The following is a 5,925-nucleotide window of genomic DNA, read 5'->3' as shown; positions in this document are numbered from 1 at the left end:
AGGACCATAAGGATTTTGGGCCCAAATGACAAAGTCCAACAGATGCATCTTTTTAGGCTTTCCCCCTTTAAGAACAGTGTATCAGGCTATTTTATGGCTACTGCCTTGACAGCGCGCACACACACCCCCCTTTTCTGTTGTTACAAATACTTTTCAAGGATTCCACAACATTGTGACTACAAAATTAGATTTTCATTGGTTAGATTTTGCAACTCTCAGACTAGTTTGTAATTTATGCTTTCCCACCAGGTTCCCTCCAGAATCTTCATAAATGAGTCTAACGTGTGACAGCATTCACCCACTGGGGATTTGGATACTACTTTATTTCTAATTTGGATTAAGTGTGATTACTTCAATTTTTAAAGCTATTCCAGCTTCTAAAGATATATTTAACAAATCACTAATAATCTTGCCTTAAAAGACAATTGTGTATTGCCAAAAAGCTATCTTCAGATGTTACTTACGTGATTTTGAAACTAGTTTCCCACAGAAAGAAGACACACAGACCTTCAGAAGTTTGCTGGCAGATTTCAACAAATTCAGCAGATGGAAACAAACTTCTAATTTTCATGCCATTTACAGGACATTATTTTCAAAAGTCAGACAGATTGATCCATAGACAGGAAAAGTAAAGCAAGATTTCACATTATTTGACAGAACTGACATAAGAGTCTTTTGTAAATACCCAATCACAGAAGTAAAGCTTTATTTGATGCAAGCTGAAAAATTACTCAGCTGGAGACACCAAGGCCTCACCAGTTCTACTGCTTGTGAAATTATTTGTTACAATCACCAACATTATTCGATTTCAAACTGAAAGCTTGCTTTTCATTTCTTAATTTCCTGTGACTGCCCACTGATTTAAAAATGCAGTATGCTAAGAAATTAGTATTTTTTCCACCTGTACACCAAGTTAGGCTATTAAGAATAGTCACTGTGTAAGAAGTGCTGCCTTTTCTTATTTTAATGGGGGAAGAGAGGAAGCTTTTCAGAAATAACAAAGAGCCACTTCAGGAATTTCCTAGAATATCTGAAACTGTGTTAAAAGACAGTTACACACAACAGACAGCCCAAAACGTTTAAGCAATCAAGAGACCAAAACCAATTAAGAAAAACAGAAAAATTAAAAATGTTAATTCCCAAGAACAGACTCCCTGCCTTGCCTGTGCCCTGAGCAGCACATAAGTGAGCTGCAATATCCTCACTAAACACCTTTTACTGACGTGGAAAAGGTACCAGTGATCACTGAGTGATGTTACAGCAAAACAGAGATGAAACAAGGGACTGCTCTTTAGCAAATCTAAGCCATAAAAATGCTTTTCCAGACTTAAGTCCGCAATTTTCCACTGAAGAGATCCTTCACTCATAATCGGCAGTCAGGCAGTTACAGACAGCTCACAGCTTTCTAAGTGTCTTCAGACACAAGTTCATTTACATTTCCAGTACCTCCCAGAACCACCCAGTTCAGTTAGAGCTGGCCAACTCCTTTCCAAAACACTCATTGCTCAACAGCGGATCACAGAAGACCAACAATTAAGATGTGGGTAAACAGTACAGCATATAAGCCCAAATCAAACAGCACATGATTAAGAGAGACACAGCAGCATAAAGGTATTTTTAAATCCTACAATCTCTGTTCAGGACAACACATGGAAGACTTCAGCCATCCTGACATATGACATAACCATAACCACAAGCATGCTCCAGATTATAATATTCCAAGCTATCTCATCTTAGCTGATCATTTACCAGCTGACACACACAAACTGAGGTTTGCACTGATGAGCAGGCTGAACACTGTCACTTCCTGTTTACCTGCATAGCATCACTAGCAGCTCACTCAGCTGCATCTCACTGCTTAACGCTGCTGAAACCTCAGCTGGCCAGAAAGGAGCAGACACATGACAAAACAGTTATTTGTGTTCAGCAGTTGAAGTACATTTAGTTACTTTCAGAACAACAGAGAGTGTGCTGCATACAGGCTGTCTATAAATTTGTTGCTCTCCTACTGCCATGGAGAAAAAATTCTCACTACAGAAGAAAGACATTTTGTCTAGCAGCTCCACTCCCACCTCCAGCCTCCCAACAGGCACTCCGATTCAAGGCATGTAAGACTCTTCCTTTCCAAAGCTCAGGGAATTCTTGGATGCAATGTTGAAGTCTACCATTTGATTTTGATCCATTTTAAACTCATCAAGACTCCTAAGACTAGGATGATTCTTACATAACTAGAGCACTGTACAGGTATGTAGAATAACCAGTTCTCAAAGCTATGTTTCACGGTCATACACAGAAACTGCAGATTGGGATTTCAAGCCATACAGATTCAAAGCAAGGATCTTGAGTTTCATGGAATGCATGGGATAAAATCAGAGCTTGCAGCTGTTCTGTCCGGTTCCACTGCCTATTCAGCTACAAGAAAACCCAACTGCTCTCCCTTAACATTTTCTTCTCACTTACCACACCACCCATTGCCTTCATGCATTAAGGTCTTCTTTCTTCAGTCTTCATCAATCATTCTGTTCTCTACAGAGCAGTATTTTTCCAGTTGCTACATACTACTTCCATACTTAATGCAGGTTCTTACAAGCAGATCATCATACCCACTTTGAACATATGAGAGTGCTTTGAGAAAAAACATTAGGATTCAGACTTTAATCATCCATAAAAACTAAAACAGGGTTTTGATTTTGTTAAGAGTTAGATCTACTGCAGTTCCTTGTTGATGCACTTAATAGCATACATATCATGAAGTTCACAAGCAAAAATCTTTAGAACAACAGTTAAATTGACTAAAGAAAGCTTGTGAAGCATAAACCTCAGGAATTCATGAATTATCCCAGCTCTGGAACACTCATTAATGAGCCCTTGAAAATGCTGTTCAGCATCTATTGGACTCCCAGCTCCAGATTTTTAAAAGAGCAAAAACAAACAAACAAACAAAAGAATATTTGCTTTGCAGAGATGATGTTTAGATGAACTTTTCTTATGATCCTTACACTTGAACACAGAAAATTATATGGAATTTTGACTTCTGATACTCAGAAAAGAGTGAAATAGAACAGCCTTATTTTTTTTAAAAGAAAAATCTCTTTTATAAGAACACATTAACTTCATGCCAACATAAAACAAAGAACCCCCTTCAAAATATTAACAAATATGAGAAAAGGCTATTAAAAGTAAAACCTCTTTGAATAATAGCCAGCAACTGGTCTCCCAATTGTGTATACAACTTGTGTCCTGTCCTGTAAAGCAGACTCAATCCACTTACATAAAGGTACTTAGAGATGCAACCCCCCTCACACTTTCACCATGCCACAATTCAGTGTGTATTAATTCCTCTTTCAGCAGTTCATGTTTGAGCAGAACAGTTAAGGCAATTCAAATCAGATACACGGAAACTCAGGACTGTACATGGGATTATTTTATGTACCAGCAACTGAGTCTGCTATGAATAAAGTCCCAGTGACAAGTCTTAAAAAGTAAATGTACTATGGGGAAAGAAATAATCATGATGACGTATCAGCACCCTGGACATATTCAAACCTTACTGCAGGGATACCACACTAAAAGCTCTTTTGGAGCAGATAATCTACCTGGCAATGAAAGCTTCAGTTGAATGCCTGGGACACTGCTGGTTTTCACTCAGCTCTGCCAATGGCCAGTTGCACGATGTCTGCATTTATTTCTCCCCAATGCCTCAGCTGCCTCATCTGTAATATAGAGATATGGACCTCTACTTCTATAAAGTGCCTTAAGAACAACTGATGTATAAAAAAAGCTCAAGATTTGTGTTTATATTCTCAGTTCAGATATTACAATCCTTCAATTTCTACTACATAAGAAAAGTCCCCCTGCACAATCCGTGTTTCTGTTACTCTCCCCCTTGATTATCTAAACAAGCAGCACAAAGGTACTATTTGAGTGTATTTTATTGATAGAAAAAAAACCCAAACCATAAGGAATGGAATTGCTGAGTTTGCCGTATTCAATTTTCAAGGTGAAAAATACATGAATACAACTGAGCTCTCCCGAGCTAAGACTTAATGAAAAGTTCAGTTAAGAACAATTTTGAAACTTAGAGATTAATAATGGAGTTGACAATTTCCCTTCTGAAATTACTACCCACTATCTGAATATAAAATGCACAGAGGGCTACTGAATGGGAAAGCTTCTTCCCTGAGGCCAAAATTCTTCCTCTAACTCCTTAAGGTGCCAGAATGTTACTTGCTATGAGGTTGCCTGCCCTGCTGGACACAACCAGAAGAGCAAAAGAACCTGTAAAGAATCTACTTATTTACAGTGAATAATAAAGTGTTTATGTATACAACAAAAACACTGTAGAAAGAGGGCAGCAAGATACATTTTTCCTCTGCACTCGACACTTTGGTGTCCATGTCCAGTCACCAGTTTCCAGTTAAAAAAAAAACAAAAAAAACCCACACAATACTTACTTTTTCCTTCAATGCACAGCTGGCAGTACAAGTTCACATGGCAAATCTAATAAGTAACCATAAGCAGAATGGAGGAACAAAGGCAGTGATATTGTTCTCAATCTTTTATTCTTAAATATTCATATTTGGATGGATCAGAACAAAAGCAACCTCATCTTCATTTGAAGATAATTAGCTCTCCATAATTGTCACGTTCCTGTTCATAACTTGTAAACATTGCTCAGCAGCAGTAACTTAGGTGCTACATGAAAAGTTGAAAGTATGTACCGAGCTGAATTTCAGGTAATATAGAAAACTATTTTACTCTACTTACAACAGTACTGAAGTACCACTAGATCTTGTGTGAGAAACAAAGCTTACAATAAAGAAAATCAGTATTTATTAGATCAGTGTTAAAGAGCTTAGAATCTGCAAAGTCACATCGTTACAATTAACATGAACACAGTAGTTTGAGATATTGTTAAAACACTTAGGACAGTAAATAATTGTTTCAAAGAACACTTAAAAGAAACATGAGGTCTGAAACTGACCTTTACTCTCTGTTGAATATTGTCTGAATTAATGAAATACAACAAGTTGAGCCAAAATATAGACTTTATGGAAAAGGATCTCAAGATAGCTTTGCTTGTGAGCCCAGAGAAAATGAAATACTGACAATAACCAAACCATATTGCACTGGCAGTCCAATTAGCCAATAGCATTATCCTAATAATGCATCAGATTTGAAGCATGACATGCTTCAGTTTCTGCACTGCTTATCTGCAAGTCTCCAAATCTGTTCTGGAGCTGATAGAGGCCAACATGCTGCAGGTCACTGGCTCTTGCTGCTTGGGAGCACTGGCAACAGCCTTATTGTCAGGTCAAGTGGTTGTCACTTTTCTGAAAACCTCCACGTATGCAATGGTAAGTTACAGTGCTTTTATAACAGTATAAAGTCAGCAGGTATATTGTTACACCTTGCTAACATTGATACTAGTCATAAAACATTAAAGAGAAAAAGTTATTATTAACATACTGATCATTTTTTTCTGATGTGTAACACCTCTGGAAGTGAGATATTCCTCCAGAAGGGCACTGATGCAACTTCAATCACAGTGACTGAAAGAAGGTACTCCTGGTCAAAGCAGACATTGGGTTTCCAGATTTGGTATGGGTATTTCTTTCCTTTGTGATCAAGTAATTACACCAATTGCTCTGAGCACCTGAACAGCCTCAATCTGTTAGCATAGAAACAGAAAGCTCTTGATCTTGAGTATATGAAAAATAACAGCAGTCCCAGGAGTATACAGTTTAGAGAAAACAAGTAAATTATCTGATTTAGACAGAGTTCAAGAAAAATTGCACCTTACTCAAAAGACTTTATTTAGTATAGAAATAGGGTAAGACTTCTGGAAGAAATTATCACAGGAGCGGGACCTACAGAACAACAATGCATTAGTAGGTTGGTAGAAGTCCTGTATGGTATAACTGG

This window comes from Acanthisitta chloris, unplaced genomic scaffold (assembly GCF_000695815.1).
Source record: "Acanthisitta chloris isolate BGI_N310 unplaced genomic scaffold, ASM69581v1 scaffold6653, whole genome shotgun sequence".
NCBI lineage: Eukaryota > Metazoa > Chordata > Aves > Passeriformes > Acanthisittidae > Acanthisitta > Acanthisitta chloris.
The sequence above is the reverse complement of the archived record's forward strand: the minus strand, read 5'-3'. Positions refer to the sequence as shown.